This window comes from Mustela nigripes, chromosome 5 (genome assembly GCF_022355385.1).
Source record: "Mustela nigripes isolate SB6536 chromosome 5, MUSNIG.SB6536, whole genome shotgun sequence".
NCBI lineage: Eukaryota > Metazoa > Chordata > Mammalia > Carnivora > Mustelidae > Mustela > Mustela nigripes.
In genome coordinates, this window is record NC_081561.1 from 32,671,587 (window position 1) to 32,697,331 (window position 25,745).

Sequence of the window (25,745 nt, forward strand, 5' to 3'; positions counted from 1 at the left end):
TACTGGCCCTGGAACATCCCCTCCTGCTCCTCCTTCAGCCGCCGCGCCCGCATCCCGCAGCAGAGGGCGCTGCAGGCGGGCCCTGCGGAGCGTGCGGTGGGCGGAGTGCAGAATCAGAGGAGTCTCCAGGAGGCTCTGTGATTGGCTCCGGTCGGGGCGGAAGGGGGCGTGGAGAGAACGGAGTGGGCTGAGGTGCGCGGTGACGTCAGGATAGTGGGGCGGGTCCGGGCCGCGCAGCGTGTGACGCCGCGGCCGCTGCGGAGCTGGGGATTAATGGGAAAAGTTTTGGCAGGCTTCGGAGGATCCTGCGGAGCCTGCGGGACGGCAGCGGCGGCCCGGGAGACGGCCAGAACAGGTCAGCCCGGGTCGGGGGAAGCAGTAGGCGGGCGGCAGAAGGAGGCGGCTAGTCCGGGCTGAGGCGGCCCGCGGGGCCGGGGCGCGAGGCCCGGCGGGGAGTGGAATGAGGGGAGCGGCAGGGGTCCGCGGCGGAGCAGCTGCGGCTTCCCGACACCCCGGCCCCGGTCGGTCCGCGGTGGTTTGTGGGTCTCCTGGCGCCCCGCCGCCCTTGAGCCCCTGGCCTTTTGGAACCCCATCACTGAGCCCGAACCGCGGGCCTCCCCCACCCTACTCTATGCCCCCTCTTGGGCCTAGTGGCTCCGTCTCCTCCCACTTCTGTGGCGGAGACCCGAGAGCCGGGTCTACGGCTCGGGGTCCTCTCTCGTTCCCTACTGTTGTCTCTGACCTCTTCCTTCATCGCTTCTCTGGTGTCTCCAAATCCATTGCCCCCTCTACCCAGGGTCTCCTTGGGGGAATCTTCTCTGTCCCTCTCGTTACCTCTTGCCTTCGTCCTCCCACCCTTGACCGGTCTTTGCTCTCTTTTTCCGTCCCTGTCCCTTCCTCCCCCCATTGCCTGGCCCTTCTCGGCATTACGGCTTCCGGTCATCTTTGCGGTGTTATTAGGCTTTTTCTGTACTTTGCCAGCAATCTCTGTCTACCTAAGCCCCTTCTACCCTGGCTATCCTCAGAGGCCCAATTTTTGCCTCTCTCTCTAATTTCCTGTCAGCTGCCTCTCATTCCCTTCCAGTCTCTTACCTCTATTTCAGGGAGAAGCATTAGCTCCACACACTACTCTGCTTTCCCTTAATTTGCTACTGAGATACCCCTGGCGGGGGGGTCGTGGGGGGGAGTGGGGGGTGTGTCCAGCCCCTGATTAGAGTAAGAGCTGAAGTAAGTAGCAGGCATGTCTGTGTGGGAGCATTTACTCGGGTGTTGCATCAGGGATGGTGTCCAGTTTGTAGACCATTCTAATCTCAGCTTTAATACTTCCCCTTTATGGGTCTGTTGACTTCCAGGAACCCTTGGGGAGAGAGCAGCCGCTGACTTGGGTGTGTGCCAGGGGTAGCTGGAGGCCTCATCCAACTCTTTTCCCCTTCCAGGAAACAGGGCTCTCTGTCTTTCCACTCTGGATGTACCAAGCACAGTTACACCATGATACTCCAGATTATCTCTGGCCTCACTCCCACCCTTCACCCTTTGCGCCATCCCCCAAAGCTAAGAGGAGTCTCCAGAAGTTGTGTCCCAAAGAATCCCGTAACCTTTTTCCTCTGTACTGGCTCCAAGACATTTTTTTCCTACTTGAGTTTTGAAATAGATTGCTAGCCTGATAGCCCTGGGGCTGGCAGGCATCTGTCCCATTTGTTACTGGTCACCTGAATCAGTTTCTGATTTTCACTCATGTATCTCTAATCCACTGAACGTTAGGGCCTCTGATGAGTAGGTTCTCTTGAAGGTTCTTCTCCCTCCCGTTTTCCTTGAGAGCTTAATTTCCTGTGGCTCCAGGAGGAAGGCTGACCCCTAAGTTCTGGTCCCTTTGCCCTGTCAGGTGGATATCTGCCTGGGGAGTTGGTGGGGCTGCGTTAGATGGACGGTGTCATTGTTTCTGGCCACTCACAAAGATATCTTCTCTGGGGCCAGAAAGCCCACTGCCTTCCTGGTGTGTCTGGGGGTTTAACCTTCTTGTCAGGCAGAAAGTTCTTTTCAGATGCCTTCAATTTGAGCTCCTTTATTTGGCATTGGTCCCTGGAGAGATTTTTAGGAAATAACATTATCCTGTTTCTGGCCAGACTGATCTTGGAGGATTCTGAAAGCATGACCCACTCTCACATTTAGAAGTGAAGCCCTGTTTCACCTGACTCCGGGTTTCTAGGTCTCCTCTTTTGAGGATCGTGCTGTCTTTGAGCCAGAATTGGACACAGAATTGGCAACCTTCAGGAGCTGTGGTGGAGAGCCAAGTGAGCCAGCTTAGACCAGACTTAAAAGTTTGGGAGCCCTCTTGTGTACTGACCCTTTTCTGTGAAAGGAATAGGACTGTGGATGTCTGAGCCTCTCCCCTCTCCATTGACCCCTGAGTCCTTCCCTGAGCAGTGCCTGGGTGGGATTTGGATAGAATGGACCAAAAGGGGTCCCTTGTTCTTACATAAAGCATCCCTCCAGAGTTATAGTGTGTCGTTCTGATGAAGGTGAAGTCATGTGTTTGGCAGTAGGTTAGTCCAGTCTGACTCCCAAGGACTTTACCTGACTCTTTCTAGAGGTTTTCTGCTCCTCTGTCTTTGCTTACCCATTAGTACTCTCCACTGAGGCAGCAGGTGAGAGGGGCTTAAGAAGGGGTCAAGCCCAGTCCTTATGGAACAGCTTTGGCACCACCAGCTCTGGCTGGTAAGCTTCTTGCCATCTGTCCACCCTGTGGCCTTGGCGGTGGTCAGAGTTATCAGTGACCAAGTTCCCATTCAGTAGAGTTTTGCAGAGTTTGGGTCAGCCTTCTTTCTTTTTCAAAGGTGTGGGCAGACAGGTCCCCTGACATTATTCTACAGAGGCTGTAGTCCATCAGCTCCTTAGTTCTTTTTGTTTGGCTATTTCTTCTTGCTTCTCCACTACTGTTTTCCTCCTTTGGTGTAGGCATCTACCCGTTCCAGAAGAATGGCCCTTACCCCACCTGTGGTCCCTCAGGGCCTGATAGAGGCCAGCCAGAGTTGCACGCTGGCCTGGGCAGCAGGTAGGCCTCTGCTCTCGATAGAGTGCTGCTGTTCTGGCTGTTGTGCAAGCTGTCCCGAGGCCCTGCAGATCCCGGCATGTCCTCTCTCTCAGGAGGAGTCAGACCTGTTGCTTCTAAAGGCCTCAGCTGTAGAGCCCATCATTGCGGCCCACCTCCCCGGGTGGTCCCTGCTGGCTGGGGAGCCCAGTTGCAGGGCCCACTACCCATGCCTGAGCTGGGCCTGCAGGTACCAGGAGTTGCCTCACTGCCCTGCACTGTCCACAGTGGGATCACTCTCTTCTTCCTCCCTGCCCAGTGTCTCCACCAAGTTTGTCTGTCCCTCCAGGCTCTGGCTTGTGTCATGTCAGAAGTTCTGTGTGCAATGCCCTCGTCTGTGCCATGTTGTTGTACATGGCATGGCAGCTTCTGCTTGGGGATGGTCTGATGTTCCTGAGTATTTTGCTGTGCCTTTGGATCCAGGGGGAGGAGCCCTTTGCAGCAGCTGTGTTTCACCAAGTCAGAGGAGAGCTGGGTGCTTGCTCGAACCTGGGAGGGAGGAGATGACCCCTTGCATCAGGTTTCAGCCATGTGGGTCTTCTTCTTGGCAGATGGTTCCTGGCCTCTGTGGCTCTGAGGCGGGTGATTCGGGTGTGACTCTAGTCTTCTTGCCACAGGGCTTTGGTCAAGGACTCAAGCATGACTCAGGGCATCTCCATTTCTGAGCTGCCACCTGTGGAGGCTGTTGGGCTCCAGGTCCCTTCTTCCCTTGGCCAGCTCCTTTTGCCTCGCTCAGGGAAAATGAGCAAAGCTGGTGTCTGCTTACTGAGAAATGAGCAGACTCCTTCCAGGATCGGGAAATATTTGCTGACTCAGGCCCAGAATAACATCTCAGGCTGTGTGTGTGTGTATGAGGGACAAAGAAAGAGCGCGCTTATCTAAGAGCAGTTTTGGAGCCCTCATGTTTACTTAAAACATGAATGTTACTTTTCTGACCCCAGTGCCTCTCCAGTAAAGATGTTGGGTTTCTTTCTGTCCTGCAGCGTTGTGTGGCATTTTGGGCATGCACGTGGTACTCACGCAGTGGCTTCTGTTCACCGATAGATGAGGACAGATGCGCCAAAGAGGTAATCCCGTTTTCCTTACACAGGACCTCTGACGACCAACTGAGACATCCCAGGTTTAGGATCCTGGCCTAAATGATGGAAGTTTCACTAGGGCTGAGTTCCCAGATCCCAGGTGCCTGTCATAACATGTGGTACTCGTTGCTTCCACATAGTGGGCGCTTATTAAATAATTATTAAATGTCTATGGCTTATGTAGTTTTTTGGGGAGTGTTGATATTGCCTCACCTTTGCACCCACTGAAACATAAAATCCACAAAGGGCAGGGACTTATTTTATTTCCTGTTGTGTCTAGGACTGCCTAGTGCTGAGGAGATTCTAAATATTTGTTGAATGAATCAGTGCACAAACTTTTCTTCTCTATCCATATGGGTGCCAGGCCACAAAGTTGGTGCTTTACATTCTCTTTCATTTATGCAGCAGGCATTCCTGAGTGTCTGCTGGGTACCAGGCACAGTACTAGACACTTGGGAAGTGATGATAGGAAAAAAACCAAATTCATTCCCTGCCTGATGGGTCCAAAGTTTGTTGGCACACATGAGATCTGGGCATAATACACAAGAGTTTTTCCTTCCATCTCTGCTGGCATAGCAGGTCCTCACCAGTGTCTGAACAATGTGGATGGCCTCTCATCACTGTTTCCCTGTTTGTTCTCAGGATGCCTGGCAGATTTTATAAACCTTCAGAAGGGGAGCTGCAGGGAACTCGATGTTCATTGTTTCAGCTATCTGGGCGGCCGGGGCTGTGGGGAGATCCCTGCTGGGGGCCAGGGAAAACATGGGCTCCTGTCAGATTTGTTTTAATCTCTGAAGTTCAGTGGTTCCAGCAGCTGTTTATGGGCTTCACTTCCCTTTCTCTGCCTTTAACTTGCTGTGGGTTTTCCTGTTGCCAAACAGGGTGCTGAGCCCACATGTCTGTCTGCCTGTGGGGGCCAGCTCGCTTGTGGATCTTGCAGGAAGGCCTCAGGCAGGGGCCCCTCTGGTTGTCAAACCCATGCCCAGTCCTTCCTCTGAAGGAAATGTGAATGAGGAAGAAGGGGGGTGTGGGAGGCCGCTGAGGTTCCCTGAGAGGGGATCAGGTAGAGGGAGAGCCACTGAGTTCATGGCTTTGTCATTCGTTCCAGCAGCAGCTGGCCACAGAGCCGCATGTCCAGAATTCACTTGTCCGGTTTATCCCTGAGCTTTGAGCTCCCAGTCCCAGCCAGAAATTTTCCTTCTTAGTTTCCACTGGCAAAGGTGAGCCTGGGGCGTTATCAGATTTTTCAGTGCTAATCTCAGAAGTCTGTGGTGTGTTCCTTATCTTCATCTTTCCCATCTGAGGTCAGGTCCTGTGACCGATGTTTCAGATACAGTCCTTGGCTGCTCCCCCTCCCTCCCCACCAAGGGTGTAGAGTCTGGCTGGGGAGAAAAGACATATGCACAAAAAGATTTTGAAAATATGAAGAGAGCTGGTGGGTATGAGGATAATGGCTGATCGTTACTTTGGATCAGCTTTGTTCCTGAAGAAACTGGGTTTCAGATTGGGCCTTGAAAGAAAGTTGGTTTATTTTGAGGTCTTTTTTTTTTTTTTAAGATTTTATTTATTTATTTGACAGAAAAACAGCACAAGTAGGCAAAGTGGCTGGCAGAGGGAGAGGGAGAAGCAGCCTCCCTGCTGAGCAGGGAGACTGATGCCGGGCTTGATCCCAAGATGCCTGGATCACAACCTGAGCCACTCAGGCACCTCAGTGGTTTTGTTTGTTTGTTTTTAAGATTTTTATATATTTATTTGCCAGAGAGAGAACACGAACACAAGCAGGGGAAGCTACAGGCAGAGAGAGAAGTAGGCTCCCCGCTGAGCAGGGAGCCTGACACAGGGCTTGATCCCAGGACCCTGGGATCATGACCTAAGCTGAAGGCAGATACTTAACCAACTGAGCCACCAGGTGCCCCTGAAGTCAACTGTTGTGCTGTCATAAACAATGAATGTCATAAGCATCATAAACAATGATTCTCAAACCTTTTGACCTCAAGACCCTTTTACACTCTTGAAAATTATTAGGGGCACAAGAACTTCTATTTATCTTAGTAGAAACTAAAAACTGAGGAATTTTTTTAAATTACTAACTTATTAATCCATTTAATATAATAATAAACCCATTACATTTACCACAAATGGCATGTTTAAGAAAAAATGGTTATTTTTCAAAACAGATTTGAGAGAAGTGGCATTGTTTTACATTTTTGGCAATCTCTTAATGTCTGGCTTAACAGAAGACAGCTGGATTCTCATAACTACTTCAGTCTGCTTTGGTCTCTTGAGATATGTTGTTTTATTTGAAGGCCATGAAAAAAATCTGGCCTCACACAGATAGGTTCTTGAGAAAGAGGGAGTAATAGCTTTTAACAGCTTTTGCAGATAATTGTGGATATTCTTCTTTGATACACTACCAAAATAGGACAAATGGTAGTTTCTTAAAGGGTAGTTGGAATGTGGAGTCTGAAACCTTACCAACAGAGTTTTCATACTATAACATTAAAATCCATGGGTTCCTCTTGTGCTTTGAATGGATCTTTTACTTTAAGTTGGTCACCAGAAAATATTGGTTCACTAAGTCACATAAATCTTCTAAATGTTGACATATTTCATTTTACAATATCAATAAATCATATTAATACCACTGATCTCAACAGAAAGGCATTCAAGTGTTGAGAAGCTGTTAAGCTCAGAGTGGTAGATACAAGCTTTCCATAATTTGGATTTTCTCTTGAAAGCTTGATTTTTATCACTGGTAACATACTCTCAGGTTTTTTTGTTTGGTTGGTTTTTTGTTTGTTTGCCTAAAGATTTTATTTTTTGAGAGAGAGCACGGGTGTATGTGTGTGGGGAGGGGCAAAGGGAGAGTGAGAGAGAGAATCTCAAGCTAACTCCCCACTGAGTGCGGAGCCTGCCACAGGGCTCGATCCCATAACCCTGAGATCATGACTCAGGCCGAAACCAGAAATAGGACACATAACCCACTGAGCCACCCAGGTGCCACCCCATACCGTTGGGCTTTTTATTTGAATCTCCCTTTCCAAGAAAAAGTCTGTCAAATACTCAAAGTCTAAATAATTATAGTGTGTTACTCTTTTCTTTGAAGTAAAAATGTTTCAAGAAGAAAATGACTAGCTTCCCACAATTTTTCTTGAGACAACCATATGACTCTCCTTACAAAGAATATTTAAAAGACACATACTTAAGGGTCATGATTTAACAAAGTCAGTTTTTATTGTCTCGTCTAGCAGTTCCTTCCCTGATTTACCAGCGTGGCCCTGAGGGCCTCAGTGTGGGGAGCCGCCAGGTTCTCTTCAACAGTTGGGTGTTCTGGTCAGTGCAACATGACACCCCCTTTTAATTTTATTTTATTTTGTTTTATTTTGTTATATTATGTTTATGTTATGTTATGTTATATTATATTGTGTTATTTTTTTTTAGTCCAATCTTCAAAGCCTGCCTTCCACCCCGCCTTGTCATCATCTCCACAGCTCTCCAGAGATCATTGGCGAATTCTCCACAGCTCATAGTGCCACACCTGTGAAAGAGTTCTCCCACGGGGAGGACACTGGAGGGAGAGGCTCCCTGTGTTGTGGGAAAACCACTTTGTGCTTAAGTTCATTCCTCTACTGTTAGGCCAATAGGTGCCTCAAAGCAGATTTTCACTGCCCTCATTTGCAATTGTCTGTAACTCCTTGATCCTTGTCTTAGTACTGCTCTTGGCACTTCCCTCATCCAAGAGTTGTAACCTCAGAGGCACACAGTTCTTTGGCTTCCACTCCTGTGGAAGTCCAGGCCAACTTTGCTCTCCCAGTGGCAGGTGTAGCCAAGCAGGCCACCCTACATACCCAACAGTCTGCGGGCCCACTTGCTCCTCAGAAACAGGCCTTCCTTCACTCTGCCAGAACCCAGAGCTTTACCTCTCATCCCCTTTTCCAAACAAGCAAAGAAGGTACACTTTCCTCAGTGTCCCTTTGTTGCTTCCAGCATTGCCTTGTTCGTGTCTCTCACTCTCTTCACCTCCAGTGCTATAGACATTTTGGGCTGGGGAATTCTTCATTGAGTAGGCTGTGTGTTGTGGGATGTTTAGCATCATTCCTGGCTTGGACCCACTAGATGTTAATAGCAACCCTCCCCTGCTTCTGCCTTCCTTCCCTGCACCAGTTGTGAAAACCAAGAATGTCTTCAGACATTGCCACATCCCCCAATACAGGGCAGACTCACCCCTGGTTGACAGCCACTGCCCCATTGCTTTGCCCACTAAATATTTCTGGCCAGCTGGGTCCCCTGTTGAACATGACATCAGTAGAACCAATACGGGAAGCATGCAGTTCTTACACTGGAAAAGTCTCCTTAATCATCTCACTGAGCCCTTGAGGGCTTTGGGGAGGAGTGAAATAATTCACAGTGAGATGGCATGTTCCAACTCAGTAAGAAGCCATATGACATCTATGCAACAGAGGGACAGTGCCCAAGGTGTAAAGCAAGGTCCCGGAGTGGCTGTGTTTGTCATGGCTTGCTTATCCAAATATTTCAGTGTCTGTGCCAAAACCATCTTCCTATAGCTCTCAGAGGTGCCAAGTACAATAGAGTTGATGTCGCAGGTAGACTGCCATTAACCTGTCTGTTCCTGACATCAGACATTACCAGCTGATCAGCTGCTCTGATCACAGCAGTCTTCCTTCCCTCGCCGAAGCCACAGGGGTTCTCAGAACCCTCTACCGAGGGCAGTTCTCATGAAAGAAGGCTTACCTGCCATCGCTGATCGTGAGCTTGTCTGTCTGGTCCAGACCATTTCTTTCCAGCTTCCCGTCCTGCAAAAGCCTTCAAGAGAGCCCAGAGATCCCGGTGGCTTCCCCTGGGCCCTCAGCACTTGCATCTTGGGATGTACTCTTGTGTAGTCCATTGGAGGCTGCAGATTGCAGACGACCCTTCAAGGGTAGATCTCCAAGGAGGCCCACCAAAGGCTAAAATGCTCAGTTCCAAGAAATTAATTCCCCACCCCGTAGATAATAGCAAGCAATGATAGCAAAAGAAAGCCCCTGGCCCAGGACACTGCCAAGATTCCTGCTCTGGTCTTTCACGTAGACCAGAGGTCTGAATTCTGTTTCTTCCACACTCTTGCAATCTATCTGCCATGGTGGTAGACTGGGTCATGGTCCCCAAATGTATGTAGGCCATAACCTCTACGACCTGTGGATGCTACCTTATATGGCAAAATGGACTTGGCCAAGGCGATTAATTTAAGGATCTCGCGATGGGAAGATTATCCTGGATTATCTGAATGGGCCCTAAATGCAGTCACGGGTGTCCTGTGAAGAGGATGGCAAAGGGAGATTTGATATAGAAGAGGGCAGTGGGACTGCAGGCTGCTACCCCACAGGCTCTGAAGATAGAGGAAGAGGCCAGGGAGCGTGAGGAATGCAGCTCTAGGAGCGGGAAAAGGCAAGGAAGCAAGCACTCCCCGAGAGCCTCTGGAGGAAGCGTGGCCTTGCCAATACCTTGATTTTTGGAGTGAAACCAATTTTGGACTTTGAGCTATAAAAGAATAAATATGTTTTGTTTGAAGCCACTACATTTGTAGTAATTGGTAGCAGTGGCAATAGGAAACCACTCCAAGGCTCATTTGCCTCCAGGCCCAGGGGGTGACTTGGCTGGTCCTCACTCTTGTTTCATTCAAGTCTTAGAGCACCCCTGTTGCAAGATTCTAGGTCCTGCCCTTTCCTAGACTAATCTTTGAAGCAGTTTATTCTTTGAGGGGACCTTTTAGGGAGTTCTTGGGAGTAAAAGAAAAGGCCTCAGGTAGTATCTGATCCTTGCTTTTGGAAGTCACCCCACATCTTCAGTCAGTTGAGTAAGAGGGGGTTTCTTTCAGACTGTTGAGGATCCAGGATTAGTGTAAATCTGACCCCACTTCCATCTTCCACTCATTAATGTGCAGTTATTGGGTACCTCCTATGTGCTAGGCATTGGGGCTGAAGAAGTAAACAAAGCAGATAGAAAATGTCTTGTGCTTTCATGGTCGTTATGGTCAGGAACCAGGAGAGAGCCAGAATTAGGTAGTTAACATGTCAGATGATGGTAAATGCTGTATCAAAAAATAAAGTAGGAGGGGGTGCCTGGATGGCTCAGTTAAGTGTCTGACTCTTGGTTTTAGCTCAGGTCATGATCTCAGTGTCATAAGTTCAAGCTCAGCGTGGAGCAGACTTAAAAAATAAAACAAGGGGTGCCTCAGTGGCTCAGTTGGTTAAGTGTCTGACCCTTGGTTTCAGCTCAGGTCATGATCTCAGGGTCGTGAGATTGAGCCTGGTGTCGCACTCTGGAGTCTGGTTCAGATTCTGCCCCCCCCCCCCACACCATTCGTGTGCACACACTCTTTCTCTCTCTCTAATAAATAAATACATAAATAAAGTCTGTCTTAAAAGGCAGGAAAGAGTAGTATTACTTTTAAATAGAGGGCTTGAGGACAGTCTCACTGAGAAGGTAATATTTGAGCTCAAAGAGAAGAACGAGCCATGTGTAGAAAGATCCTTACAAGCAGAGGGAAAGCAAGTGCAAAAACTCTGAAGCAGGAACATGGCTGGTGTGTTTGGGGAATAGTCAGGAGACCACAGTGGCTGGAGCAGAATGAGGGGAGAAGAGCCTAGAAGGTGATGAGATGAGGTCAGAGAATTGATGGGGGCCAGATCACTGTTGACCCTGAAGAACTGTAAAATCTCTCCCTTTACCTGGCTCTAAGCCTCTTCCCTTCTTTCCTCCTCTTCACACCCCTTCTCAGTCTTTATGCCTGTGTTCCTCAATTCCTTCCCATCAAATATTTGTCATGTCATACCTAGGGCACATCAGCAGGTAAATATAGTCAACTTAAAATACTAGGAGACGGAGAAGAAAGCAACCTTTTCTTTCTGAATAATAAAGGCAGCTCCACTGTCCATGGAGGCATGGAGTGGTGTTCCTAGAAATGCAGGTTGGCCACTCTGCTCTCCCCAGGCAGTACTAGGGGGGTCTCTGGGGGTCCTCACTCCAGGCCCCCATGCCTGCTACTTTGTCCCACTCCACTCTTCCTGGGCTACTCAGCATGGGTCCCACGGCTGCCACCTGAAATTCTTTCTTACAGCTTGAGCACCTCCCTGCCCTTCGTCCCAGGAGCAGCCCCATAGCCTGCCTTCTCCCCAGCTGCCCAACCAGGAGGCTGAGGGTTGCCAGAAAAAGAGAGCCAAGGACAGGAGCTGGTGCCACTGCATGTACATGGTTATCCCTTAGATTCGCCACCTCCAAGCCCCCCCCCCGCCCCTAGTCTCAGAGCCCTTGATCTGCCCACTCCTTAGAGGGTCCCACTCCCAACCTCAGGGTTCTGCGTCCTCCAGGTCCTCATGGCATCACTTGGGTTTCTAAGAACCCGATCCCAAAAGGTCAAGTAAGCTCAGCTTGAAAAGTCACGCTCTCCCCGGGTAGTGACCCCATAATAGTCCTCGTGCAACTTTCCAAAATGATAGCCTGCTGGTAGTTCATGGTAAGCTTCATTGTCATCTGGGGTCAGTTACAAATTGTCTCCATAGATTAAATCCTCCCTCCTTGTGTTCCCTCATTTTGTAGTCCTAGGTGACTCTTTCCAGAACCTGCTCTAAATAATGGCATCAAATTGTTACTGAAAAATTTTAAATGCTTGGTAACAAATTGATCAAAAATAATTTCTGTCTCCCAAGTGAAAATCACTAGGTGAATAAATTATCTTAACTGCAGAACATATCCAATCAAACTTGTATTATTCTAGTCTTGTTAAACACACACATATATATATATACACACACATATATATATACACACACACACATATATATATATACACACACATATATATATATATACACATATATATATTTTTTTTAAGATTTTATTTATTTGACAGAAATCACAAGTAGGCAGAGAGGGAAGCAGGCCCCTGCTGAGCAGAGAGCCCGACCAGGGCTCAATCCCAGGACCCTGAGATCATGACCTGAGCTGAAGGCAGAGGCTTAACCCTCTAGCCACCCAGGTGCCCCATAGTCTTGTTTATATTTCTATCCCAGTGTATGATTTCTATGATGTTTCTTTTTTTGGCATCTTAATGTCCCAGTGTATTTATAACTGCTACTTAAAATTTGCCTTTCATATCCTCACAGTCTGACACCTTGCAGAAAAATATTGTATCCATCCTTTAGCCCATTCCCTCACCTGCTGGGTTTATCGCACCCAGGTCAAGGCCTGTCTCTGGTCCCCTGCAAGCCTAGCATAGCCTTGTCTTTTCACATGCTACCATGTTTTGTTTTGTTTGCTTGTTTGTTTTAAAGGTTTTATTTATTTATTTCACAGACAGAGATCACAAATAGGCAGAGAGGCAGGCAGAGAGAGGGGGGGAAGTAGGCTCCCTGCTGAGCAGAGAGCCCGATGGCAGGGCTCGATCCCAGGACCCTGAGATCATGAGCTGAACCGAAGGCAGAGGCTTAACCCACTGAGCCACCCAGGCACCCTGTTTTTTTTGTTTTGTTTTGTTTTTGTTTTTGTTTTTGTTTTTTTAAAAGATCTTACTTATCTGAGAGAGAGAGAGGGAGATGGAGCATGTACAGGGGGAAGGAGCAGAGGAAGCAGACTCCCTCCAAGCAAGGAGCCAAATACAGGACTTGATCCCAGGACCCTGAGAACATGATCTGAACCAAAGGTCATGACACTTTAACCAACTGAGCCTCCCAGGTGCCCCAGGACAATCTGTTTTTGATTCACTTTTGTACCCCCACCCTGGGCACATTGTAGACAACCAAGAATGTCACTCATGAGCTGCTTCCAGTGCTCTCAGGGCTTCTGTCCTTAAGCTGCTTTCTCTCTGCGGACTGCGGTCTGAACCTTGGCCTCCTTTCTGCCTTCTGTTTCCATTGTGAGAAAGAACTGGTCCTTTCCTCTGATGTTCTTGATGAGTCAGAGACCTTGTTGAGTCGCAAGGGAGCAGCTGCAGTGTGCGGTCACGTTCTCAGTCCTGACGTGTGTTCATTAGCCACAATCAAAGATCCATTTCCCCAGAAACTGTCTCCTTAATGGGCAAGAGGTGCTCACTGAGCGCTTGTCAGATGGAAGAGTGCCTGGATGGCCAGCCTAAGTGGCTTGCTTCCCAGGATGGGCTTGGCATTGACCTACACCATGTCTGGGAAGTCATTTCACGGGCCAGCAGTCAGACATCTGCAGATGGAAACTTAAGGCCCCCTTTCCTAGTTGTTGCTCTTTTGTTTGGTTGAAGCTTAGTGGAGACAGCTGAGGTTTCTGGTTTTGGCAGAGTCTTTTCCATATGTCTCCTTCTCATCACTTCCTCCACTGGGGGTCTAGTAAGGGTCCTTTCTCCTACCTCTGGCTTAGTACCTACTGTAGTATATTATGGTGGAGTTATTGCCTTATTGCCTGCATTCCAGGCTGGGACTGTGATTCTGAGAGCTAGGCTCACCTGTGTCTAATCCCCTTCCCATTCTCATACTGCCAGAAGTCAGTAGCTATCCAGGAGCCAAGTAAGCTGTGGCTCTCACATGTTGAATGCACTGTGCTAATTACTTCCCATGCATCACATTGTTTAACGCACACAATGCTGAGAGGTAGGAATCCTCATACCTCTTTTACAGATGAGGGTGCTGCGGCTCAGACTGGTTAGGACAATTGCTTGAAGCTGCACAGCTAATAAATGGCAGAGCTGAAATTTGAACCCAGGTCTATAAAGCTGTGTCTTTGATTACCACATAGCAGGGCCTCCCCAAGGAGGATGGCTGGTTGAATCTAATTATTCCAGTTTGGAAAGTACCTGCCTGACTGGCCAGACTGGTGTTGGCTTCCAAGAACACTCCCTGCTTTCGAGCACAGCAAAGTGTCTTGTTGGTCACTGAGCAGAACCAAATGTTGGCAGGCTTTAGAGCCCCCTACAGAGTCTTGTTCCAGGTCAGCGGGAAGAGGAGGTCCTGAGAATGGCTGCATTTAGTGTCTCCCTGGATCTGCTTCAAGGCAGTGAGCAGCCCCACATCAAACTAGAAGAAATAACCAGTAAGGTGGTGGGCCAGGCATGTAGAGTGGAAGGGACTTGTAGGAGAAAAAAACCAATCTCTGATGCAAGTGATTAATCAGCCTGTTTTCAGTCTGGTGAAGGGAGAGAAGAAGGAGAACGGGGCCCGGTGAGGCACATACGGAGAGAAAGAAAGGAAGGGAAATTGCCTTTATTCGGCTTCTCCCTTGGGCCAGACGTCATGCCATAGATGAGCTCACTGTCCCTCACACCAGCCTGCAAGAAGCAGATATTGGTATACCCATTTAGCAGGTGAGGAGCTGTAGATCACAGAGGTTAAACAGCTTACTCAGGTCATACACCTGACAAATCATGGCCTGAGGTATAAGCCTTTTGATCCCCCTGTGCTTCTCAGTTCAGTGCTGGCTTTTCTTGCTCATGTCACTCTTACAGATGTGTGCACATGTGCATCTGTAGGCCGTGAGCAGAGGCCAAAGGGGAAATCAGGGCTCTGGCTATCTGTTCTGCTTAGCAACGTGGGCCCTACCTAGTCCAGCAGGACCCTGGGCTCAAACCAGCAGTGGCCTTATATTTTTCCCCTTTCTTGTACCTTGCCATCCCTGGTTTATTTTTAGAGAGCTATTTTTATTTCTGCTCCCACTTTCCCTGGCTGGAGGCTGGGGTTGGGGTGCAGGGAAAGCATGGGGAATCAGAAGAGGCAGAGGCAGGCAGAGGCGGCATCTCAGCAGTGCACTCGGCTGGGCTCTGGGGACTGTGCTCACCTGCTTGCTTTGATGACCTCTCCTCTGGTCACCTGTGGGTCCCGGGGGTCCTGGACAAGGGGACAGTTGCCCTTCTCATTTCTTTGCCTTCTCAGAAGGGAATGAGCTCTCCCCTGGAGGAGAACAGGAAGTAGCATGTGGCACTCTTTATATTTTTAGCTCACTGGCTGTTTCTGAGGCTAAGAACACAAGAGAGAGAGAATATGGGGTACTGGTTAAAAGCCAGAATATGTGGGGCTGAGGTCTGGCTCTACTGGTAGCTTTGGGCAAGTCACTTTGTGCCTTCATAGCTTCCTCATCTGTAGCTTGGGGGCACTAACCAGAGACCTCTCAGGGATGACCTGAGAATTAAAAGAGCTCATACAGGTACAGCACAGCTGTGGCACTCATTAGGTGTTGATTGTTTTATTGTTAGCCTGTCTCTGGACCCTGGGCACCTCCCACCAAGGGGTGGTTGCCAGTAAATGTTGATTGGACCAAACAGAACTTCAAGACTATTGGTTGGGCCCTGTTTCCACCTGAGCATTGGCTGGGGTGGTTGTTGGGTCTAGTCAGTGATGGCCTGCAGGACCCCATGGAGTAATTCCCACTGGCAGCTGCAGCCTACCCCTTTCCAGCCTTGATCTGGGCCTTGGGAAGAGGAGTCTTCCAACCTGAGGACATCAGGAGCCCTTGGCCTTGTGTTTGGTTTTGTACCTTTCTGAGGCTCTGGCTTTGGGTTGTGAGCTCTGAAGGGGTTGGGGACTGTATCCCATGGGTGAGGACAGTAGCAGGTGCTTCTGGGTGCTTGCGCGGAAGGTTTTGAAGGAGGAGCTTGCCCCTGGCCAACCATTTAGGTAGTAATAGTGAAAGACATCTTTGGAAGCTTGTACCTGGGGGCTGAGAAGCTAATCAGATACCATCGCTGCTGGGATTACCAGTGTTTGGGAGGCAGCGTTTCTTAGAATGTGAGCTGGCACTCAGGCCCAAGCATTTCCATGTGTGTGGTTTTTAATTTATCTGAAAATGTTTTAATTAGATAAATAGTGCTTATTCATAATAGACAATTAGAAAATACTTAAGTTGGGGTGCCTGGGTGGCCCAATCGGTTAACCTTACCTTCGTCTCAGGTCCTGAGATGGAGCCCCAGGTCCATCCATCTGTCTGTTCATCGTCCATTGGGCTCCCTGCTCAGTTGGGGGGGGTCTACTGCTCCCTCTCCCCCCGCCTCCCCCGCTTATGCACCTCCCATGCACTCTGTCTGTGTCAAATAAATAAAATCTTTAAAAAAAAAAAAATACTTGGGGCGCCTGGGTGGCTCAGTGGGTTAAAGCCTCTGCCTTCAGCTCGGGTCATGATCCCAGGGTCCTGGGATCGATCCCCATATCAGGCTCTCTGCTCAGCGGGGAGCCTGCTTTCTCCCCTCTCTCTTTGCCTGCCTCTCTGCCTACTTGTGATCTCTGTCTGTCAAATAAATAAATAAAATATTAAAAAAAATACTTAAGTTATGAGGATAGAATGGATAGCATGCAGCATAGTCAATAATATTGTATTACAGATTAGAAGGTTGGTAAGAAAGTAAATCTTAAAAGTTCTCATCTCCAAAAGAAAAAATTATTTGTAAATTTGTATGGTAACAGATGGTAACTAGTCTTACTGTAGAAATCTTTTTGCATTGGATATAAATGTTGAATCGTTATGTTGTACACCTGAAGCTAATGTATGTCAATTATACTTCAATAAAAAGAAAGAAAATACAGCTGAGCACTGAGAAGGAACTAAGAGTCATACATAATCACGGCATCCATAAGTGGCTGGTGTAAATTTTAGTCTGTGTTCTTTCAGATTTTACTGTGTGTGTACTTACTTGGTTTTCTTTGAAAAGTGGGGTATTATTTAACATTCCATTCTGGGACTTGTCTTTCCTGTTTTTCAGGTGGTTTCTTCTTTCTGCTCTCTAACCTTCCCTGCCCTTTGTGAATGAGCAAAGAAAGGCGTCTTGCCCAAACAGGTGCATTTGGGAAGGACAGTATGACTGTTCATTGCTGTGATGGTTTAAAGGGCGGAGGGCAAAAAGGTGCCTATTTCTCCCCATTCGTATTTCTCCCAACCCCCCTCCCTGTCTGCTCTCCTTCCCCACCCCTGGCCTTTTTCTCCTCCTTCCAAACAAAACCCAGAAAGGATACTGCCTTCCAGTCTGAAGATTCCTTTTCATGGTTTTTAGAGAGAACCCTCTCATGATTTCAGAAAAAAAGGTACACAGAGAAGAGGTGGGAATGATCGTGCCTTGTCTTGGGGATGGGGGGGGTACTTGGGAAGAATAATAGCAGGGCCTGGGTCCCTGGCTCTGTTCTGAAACAAGAAGGAATTGGATCGTAGGCTGAGGGGTCAGGGCAGTGGCAGATTGCAACGGGATCTCCTCACTCAAAGAGCAGGCAGGGCAACCAGGCAGAGCCCAGAATAAGGGTCAGAAGCAGGGAGAATGATATACGTCTCAGTGGGACGTGCTCTTCCACCGAGGCTCTGCTCTTTCCATGAACTTGCACCTGGTCTGCTTTCCCCACCTGGCAGTGCCCAGGCCAAGTGGTTTGACAGGTCTGGTGGCCCCAGCCCTGCTGATGCCCGCATGTTCGCATGTTCGCAGCTGCTCTGTGGCACCTTGCTGGGCAGTGGGCAGGGGTCTGAGCATAGTCCGGCATAGGGAGGATGTTCCCAACATCCTTGACAGCTCCAATTCTGTTCTAGAAAAACAGCCCAGAGTCAGAAAACTGAAGATGGGGTATTCTGGGAGGGATAAGCTCTGCCTCCCCTTTACTTCTTACAGAGCGAAATGGGGGTAGGAGAGGAAAAGGCCTATCTGGGCCCTGAGAGTGAGTGAGACTTAACATCTCAGGTTTCTTCTGGACCATTCTGGTCTGCACATGGGCTGGTGTTGCATGGCGGGGCCAGGAATTCATGGTTATAAACAGGATGATTTCCATAAGCTGTGTGTCACTGTGGGCTTGACTGGGTCATACTTGTTTTCCTGTGGGATCCCAGTCCTGGTGCGACCTGACAGATGCTGTCTGGGCCACAGAGCAGGCTAGCTTCCTGTGTGTCCCCTCAAGGCTGCCCTGCTCCTCTCCCTTCCTCCACTCCTGAGCTATAATTAAGTTCCTCCGTGAAACCGAATCCCTCAGCTGACACACGCTTGTAACAGCAGTCCTGGTCATTGGGCAGCTCATCTGGGGTGACTGTTGGGGCTGGTGTCTCAGCCTCCAGACGGTCCTGGGTAGGTCTGTGTGGGAAGTGGAGACCCGCCAGGAAAGGGGTGGGTCTGGTGAGGCAGGGGCAGGCCTTGCCCAAGAGTCAGAAAGTGGGAAGTCATGGGGGCGATGAAGGGCTGGTAAGCAGCCAGAGAGTGCCAGGGGACACAGAGGGTAGAGGAGGACAGGCTGCCTTGCAGGGTGAGAAGGCATGGATAGGGACAAGCTTTTGAATTACCGAACCACGAGGCAGAATATGAATGGCTTATGTTACTTTTTTTTCCTTTAATTTATTTTTTATTTGAGAAAGAGAGAGAGAAGGAGCAGAGGGAGAAGCAGACTTCCTTGCTGAACAAGGACTCATTCATGGACTCCAGGATCATGACTGGAGCCAAAGGCAGATGCCTGACCGACTGAGCCACCCAGGCACCTGGTTCATGTTACATTCCTTATCTTTTTCTAGCATTTTAAAATTGAGATCTACTTCACATAACATAAAATTCACTACTTTAAAGTGTGCGCTTCAGTGGTTTACTATGTTGTATTACTACTAATTCAAGAACATTCCCATCACCCCAAAACAAACCCTATGCCTATTAATAGTCCCAGTAGTACCCTCCCCTCAGCCATCACTAGGCAGCCACTAATCTATCCTTCTCTAGGGATTTCCCCATTTTAGACATTTCGTATAAATGAAATCATACAACGTGTGGCCTTTTGTGTCTGTCTTCTTTCAGTCAGCATAACGTTGTAAATGTTCATTTGTGTGCTTGCTAAGTAGCACGTAATGGTACTTCATTCCTCTTTATTTCTACTTGATGTAAAGTGCATTTTGCTTATCCATTGGGTTGCTTCCAGTCCCTATTCATGCCTTCCTTTATAGGCTTTTGTGTGCACATATGCTTTCAGTTTTTTCGGGAATAAGGGCTGGGATTGCGAGGTCATGTGCTACTAACTCTGTGTGTGACACTTTGAGGAACTGCCAAAATGGTGGCACAGTGCCCTCGCTGTATTTATTTGTTTGTTATGTTTATTGTCTATTTATTTCTCATTGTGAAATAGACATAACATAAAATTTACTATTTTATCCCTTCTTTAAATGTACAGTTCAGGGGCATTAAGTGTGGTCACACTGTTGTTCAACCATCACCACCATCCATCTCCAGAACTTTTTTTCCTCTTGCGAAAATGAAACTTTGTAGGTAATGCCCCACCCCACCCCTTGCCCCCAGCCCCTGGCAACGGCTGCCCTCCTTTCTGTCTCTAGGCATTTGACTAGGCTCAGTAGGACATGAGTGGAATCATCCAGTAGTTTTGCTTTTGTGACTGGCTTAGCTCACCTAACATAATGGCTTCAGGGTACATCCATGTTATTGGTTAAGTTGATTTCCTTACCTTTTAAGGCTGAATAAACTCCCCTGTATCTGTATACAGGCGTACCTTGTTTTATTGCACTTCATTTTATTGTGCTTTGGAGAGAAATTCCTTTTTTTTAAAAAATTATTTATTTATTTACTTATATATTTTACACAAAGTAAAGGCTTGTGGCAACCCTGCCGAGAGCAAGTCTCTCAGCCCCATTTTTCCAACAGCATTTGCTCATTTCACATCATGTGTCCTATTCTGGTAATAATTGCAATTTTTAAAACTTTTTCATTTTTATTAAATTTGTTGTGGTGATCTGTGATCAGTGATTATGACTCACTGAAAGCTCAAATGAAGCTTAGCATTTCATAGCAATCAAGTATTTTGTAATTAAGATATGTCCATCTTTTAAGATATAATGCTGTTGCACACTTACTACACTATGCCATAGGGTAAGCATAATTTACTTGCCCTGGGAAACCAAAAACACTGGACTCACTTTATTGTGATGTGTGCTTGATTGTAGTGGTCTGGGACTGAACCTGCAAGTATCTGGGAGGTATGCCTCCAGCGCATTTTGTTTATCCATTCATCTGTCAATGATCCGTTCATCTGTAGCTTTCACCTTTTGGCTCTGTGAATGTGCTGCTATAAATATGGATGTAAAAATATCTGTTTAGGTCTTTGTTTTCAGTGTTTTGGGTTCTATATACCCAGGAGTAGAATTGCTGGGTCATGTGCTAATTTTAGTTTTAATTTTGTAAGGAACCGCCATACTGTTTTCCATAGTGGCTATGCTGTTTGACATTCCCAGCAACAGTGTACAAGAGTTCCCATGCCCTCCCTCTTGATCAATAGTTTGATTGAGTATAGAATCCTTGGAATTTTGAGGCCACTGCTCTCTGTTTTAATATGAATAATGAAGTTAATTGGATTTGGGGTACTTTGTAGTAGGTAATCTGTTTTTTTCCTCTCTGAAAGATGTCAGGATTTTCTTTATTCTTGGAGTTCAGGCATACCACCAGGATATAACCAGGTATTTATCTTCTTTCCTTAGTATCTGCAGGGCCCTAATGGCTGAAGAGTCCTTGGGAAATTTTCCACTATTTGTTTCTTCAATGTCTCTAACCTCTACTTCTAGAACTCTGGATAGACTTTGGACTTTTGGACTTTTTGGTTCACTGCTAATGTGTAGAAAGATGATTGATTTTTAAAAAACTATTATTGACATGCAATATTGTATTAGTTTCAGGTGTACAACAAAGTGATTCAATATATACATTAGAAAATAAGTCACCACAGTAAGTCAAGTTACCGTCTGTCATCAAATATTGTTACAATATTATTGACTATATTCCCTATGTGTACAGTATATCCTCATGTCTTGTTTATTTTATAACTGGAAGTTTGTACCTCTTAATCTCTGTCACCTATTTCATCCACCCCCCACCTGCGGGGACCCATTAGTTTGATCTTTGTATCTGTGAATCCCTTTCTGTTTTGTTTGATTGTTTGCTTTTTAGATTCTACATATAAGTGAAATTGCGTGGTATCTGTCTTTCTCTGTCTGACTTAGTTCACTTAGCACAATACCCTCTAGGTCCATTCACGTTTCACACATGGCAAGATTCTATTCTTTCTGATGGCTAAATGATATTCCATTGTGTGGAATATCAGTGGACACTTAAGTTGTTTCCATATCTTGGCTATTGTAAATAATGTTGCAGTGAATATAGGGATATAGATGTCTTCTCAAGTTAGTGTTTTTATTTTATTTATTTGAGAGAGCAAGTGAGCAAGGGAGAGCACAAGCATTGCAGGAGGAGGCAGAGGGAGAGGAAGAAGCAAACTCCCCACTGAGCAGGGAGCCCGATGTGGGGCTTGATCCCGGGACCCTGAGATCATGACCTGAACCAAAGGCAGAGGCCTAACCCACTGAGCCACCCAGGCACCCCAGTAGCATGGACATTTTAACAATAGTAATTCTTCCACCTCATGAGCAGGGTATATTTTTCTGTTTATTTGTGTTGTCTTCAGTTTTTTTCAGCAGTGTCTTACAGTTTATACAGTACGGGTATTTCACTTCCTTGGCTGAATTTATTCCTAGGTATTCTTTTTGATGCAATTGTAAATTTTCTTAATTTCTTTTTCCGATAGTTTATTTTTAGTATATAGAAATGCAACGAGTTTCTGCATATTGATTTTATATCCAGCAACTTCTTTGAATTCATTTATTAGTTTTGTGATGTAGGCTTTACGGTTTTCTATGAAAGTATCATGTCATCTACAAAAGAGTGACAGTTTTACTTGTTCTTTTCCAGTTTGGGTGCCTTTTATTTCTTTTTCTTGCCTAATTCTTGTGGCTATGACTTACAGTACTATATTGAATAAAAGTGGCAAGATTGGGCAGCCTTGTCTTGTTTCCGATCTTAGAGAAAAGGCTTTCAGCTTTTCACCACTGAGTATGATGTTAGCTGTGGGCTTGTCATATATGGCCTTTATTATGTTGAGACATGTTCCCTCTATACCCACTTTGTTAATTTTTTATCATAAACCGAAGTTAAATTTTGTTAAATGCTTTTTCTGCATCTATTGAGATGATTCTATGATTTTACTTTTCGTTTTGTTAACATAGTGTATTATGATGATTGATTTGTGGATAATGAACCATCCTAGCTTCTCCGGAATAAATCCCACTTAATTATGGTGTCTTATCTTTTTAATGTATTGTTGAATTCAGTTTGCTAATATTTTGTTGAGGATTTTATGATTAAAAATTATATCACTCTTCTGTCGTTCAAACTTGCTAAATTTATTTATTAGTTCTGGTAGTTTTTTTAGTGGATTTCTTAGGATTTTCTAAGACCATGTCATGTACGATCATGTCATCTGCTAATATAGTTTTACTTTTTCCTTTCCAATCCAGATAACTTTTGGTTCTTTTCCTCTTTCCTAATCACCTTGGCTACAGTCTATAGTATAGTATTGAACAGACATGATTAGAGTGGACATCCTTGTCTTATTCCTGATCTCGGGGGAAAGCTCTCAATCTTTGGAGCTGTTTATTTTTGAATAGGCAATTATTGACATGCTACAAAATTCACAAGGTGTTCCCTCTTTCCCTCCCCTGTCTCTCAGCTGCTCAGTCCCCCCTCATGGAGGCAGCGCTCCATGTCACTTTCATTTACGAGCATGTAACTTTATATTATTCTATTATTATGTTATTACCTTTCAGGCAGATGCCATTCTGCCTTGTTCACTGGTCTGCCACTTGCTTTACATATTGTATCTTGTGCCTCGTGGTGTACTAGTACACTGTGGAGCTTCCTCATTCTTTTTTCCTGCTCCCTCATTTGTTGTATGGGTGTGTTAGTCTCTAGTCACCCATGTCCAGGTGATTTCCAGTCTTTGGCTGCAGTGAGTAACCTTGCCATGTGTCATTTTGCACACAGATAAACAGACAGATTGACAGTGATACAGTGTGACAGATGCAGAGATGGAGACGTGCAGGAAGAGCTTGGGGGGAGAGGAAAAGGCTCCTGGATGAGGCTGGTAGCTGGCACTTTAAGAAAAGCCTCAGGCTGAACGCTGATATGGGAGGTAGTCCTGGCAGGCTGGGAAGGTCGCACTATGTGAGATTTGGGAAGGGCAAATGTGAGTAAAGGAGCAACAGCTCAGATGTGTTTGGGAAAATCAAGAGTCTTAGTTATCTATTGCCTTCTAACAAATGACCCCAAAACTTATTGGCTTAAAACAACATTTGTGATCTTGCGGTTTTTTGTGGGTCAGGAGGAAGGTATTATAGTGAGCTGTTTTAGAAGACTGCCGCCAGCAGCAAGTTGTAGTGAGGATGGGATTGGCTGGGGCAGGCCAGCATGACAGTGTGCAGCCATTATTGTAGCTAATCTGACACGCTTGGCTGAGAAGCTGAGATTGATGCGAGAACAGTGGGAGCCAGCAAGGGCCCTTGAGTAGGAGAGTAATGTGGTAGCTGTCATCTTGGACAATTAATGCGCTAGCATTATGCTAGAGGGGTCAAAATGGAGAGAGATACACAGCAGGAGAATTAGATGAGGAGATATCTGTATTAATTTAGGTGAAAACGGTTGCTTTGTACTGAGCACTTTCTCTGTACTGTGTGCTTTGGGTTCTAGGTTTTCTTATCCTAGAAAGGACTACAAATTTGGTTTGCAGCTAAGGAGATTAACCTCAAAGAGATAAGAAGCTTGTGTATGGTCCCCAGCTAGTAAGTTGGAGAGTGCACTCATATCTGCCTGGCCTCGAAGACTGCCTTTTGGGGGCCATGGAGATAGAGAGGTGGGGGTGATTGGAGAGGTGAGGTCTTGGCCATTCCTGGGTGCTAAAGAGAGACAGAGGAGTCTCAGAGGTTGACTTTTTGAACGGAGGTGACTAGGACAAAGAAGACACTGTGACAGGAAGAAGAGAGGCCAGAAGGGACACTGGTGTGGTGGGAGAAAGTGAGTCATCCTTGGAATACTGGGCACTTGTTGGCAGGTTCCCTCCCAGTTGTAGGGAATCATAAATAGTTCCTGTACTTTGTATATGAGGTACCCTTGGCCAAAAAGGGCTCCAGAATTGGGAGCTTATTGGTGAAAGGGTACTTACTGTGGGGCTGTTGTTTGGTTGAACACCGGGTTTACACGTTCTTTCAGCAGCCTGTACACTCCTTGGTGGGGCCTCTACCAAAGGCTGCTGGTCAAAGCAGTCACTGGCCAGCCCAGATTCAAGGAGAGGAACTAGACTCTGCATCTTGAGGCAGGAGTAACAAGGGGATGGTAGCCATCTTTAATCCACAGATAGCTGGGAATGGAGAGCAGGGATTTGAACCCAAATCTATGTGACTCAGACCCAGAGCTCTTTCTGCCACAGCATACCATGTCCCTTTCTGCTGCTGATTCCTTAGGGGCTGCAGAGCTTGCTGGCTCACATTTGCTGTTGTTAGAGGGCAATGATTCTTCCTTTAGTCTCCCAGAGTAGAAGTGGCACTGGTTACCCATTTTTCGCAGGTGAATATCCAAGATCACTGGGCCTGAGAGAACTGTCTAGAACAGGCTTTTTCATAGGGATTTGCTAGCTGCCTTCCCAGACTCTAGCACCCATTGCTAGACATGAATGGAATTTCCCCATGGACTTTCCCTTTTGATCCCCAGCACTGGCCCTGTGGGATCCATGTGGCTTTGCAGCCAGATGTGCAGGCTGGCCTTGTCGTTGGTGGTCTCAGACAGTATCTAGTCCCATGATTCCGAAACATGGCTCAGCCAGCAGATCCACCAGGGAATTTTGGAAAATAATGTAGATTCCTGGGTTTTGCTTCAGGCCTCTTGAATTAGGATTTCTAGGAATGATGTCCAGAAATCTGCATTGTAAAGCTCCCCATAGACTTGAGGCAACAAACCTGATTGGGGAAACCCCTGACTTCTCAGAAAGGTGCCTCTGAGATCATTGGTCAGAGAAATCAGTGGGACCTGACAGTGATGGTCCTGAGGGCCTCACACTTCACAACCAGAAATGACTCCTGAACACACCCAGGAGATTTCTGACCGCACCTGCTCAAATCTTTGACATTCTTCTGCATTCTTTGTTCATATCTGAACTTTATGGTGATGACTGGTTTTCTTTCTTTTTTTTTTCCTTTTTTTTTTTTTTTTTTTGTGGGTGGGGTGTGTGGAGAGGGGCAGAGGGAGAAAGAAAGGGAGAGAAGTAGACTCCATGTCTAGCATGGAGCCTAACGTGAAACTCTGCTTCATGATCCCAAGATCATGACCTGAGCCAAAGTCAGGGTCGGACATTTAACCACCTGTGCCACCCAGGCGCCCCACTGCTTTTCTTTTAAAGCATTTGCAGAGGAGAGTAAGTTCTGCCAGTGGTTGGCAGACCCTTCTTAATTGGGACCTATTTGGTCTGATTTATCTGGAATATACAATTTGTTGGCTTAGTTCTCTGGTTATCTTTGGTGCAAAGACTGTGACAACCCTAGATATAGCCAAGTTAAGACAACAGTCAGACCTTTCTAGCTCTGCATCTTGGATCTACTTAAGGTCCTCTTGTATCTTTTGAAACCCTAGCTGATTGGTCAGTGAAACAACTAACTTCTTCATTTTAGAATATTTGGAAAATACAGAGAAATATAAAGAACAAAATAGAAGCTACCTTAGAATCTTCCTCCCAGAGAAT

At 46.8% G+C, this 25,745-nt stretch overlaps 1 protein-coding gene across 4 annotated transcripts in view; it reads left to right on the forward strand.

Moving 5' to 3' along the window:
- Nucleotides 1-200: 200 nt before the first annotated feature.
- The window catches only part of PPARD (peroxisome proliferator activated receptor delta), an 81,473-nt gene continuing 55,928 nt past the window's right edge, over nucleotides 201-25,745 (forward strand). For 2 of the 4 annotated variants that reach the window (XM_059400098.1, XM_059400097.1), the window contains exons 1-2: nucleotides 201-355; nucleotides 4,072-4,155. The gene's annotated coding sequence lies outside the window, so the exon portion shown is untranslated. Of the gene's footprint in view, nucleotides 356-4,071; nucleotides 4,156-16,876; nucleotides 16,952-25,745 lie in introns of all 4 variants that reach the window. The other 2 variants (XM_059400099.1, XM_059400101.1) reach the window with 2 other exon arrangements.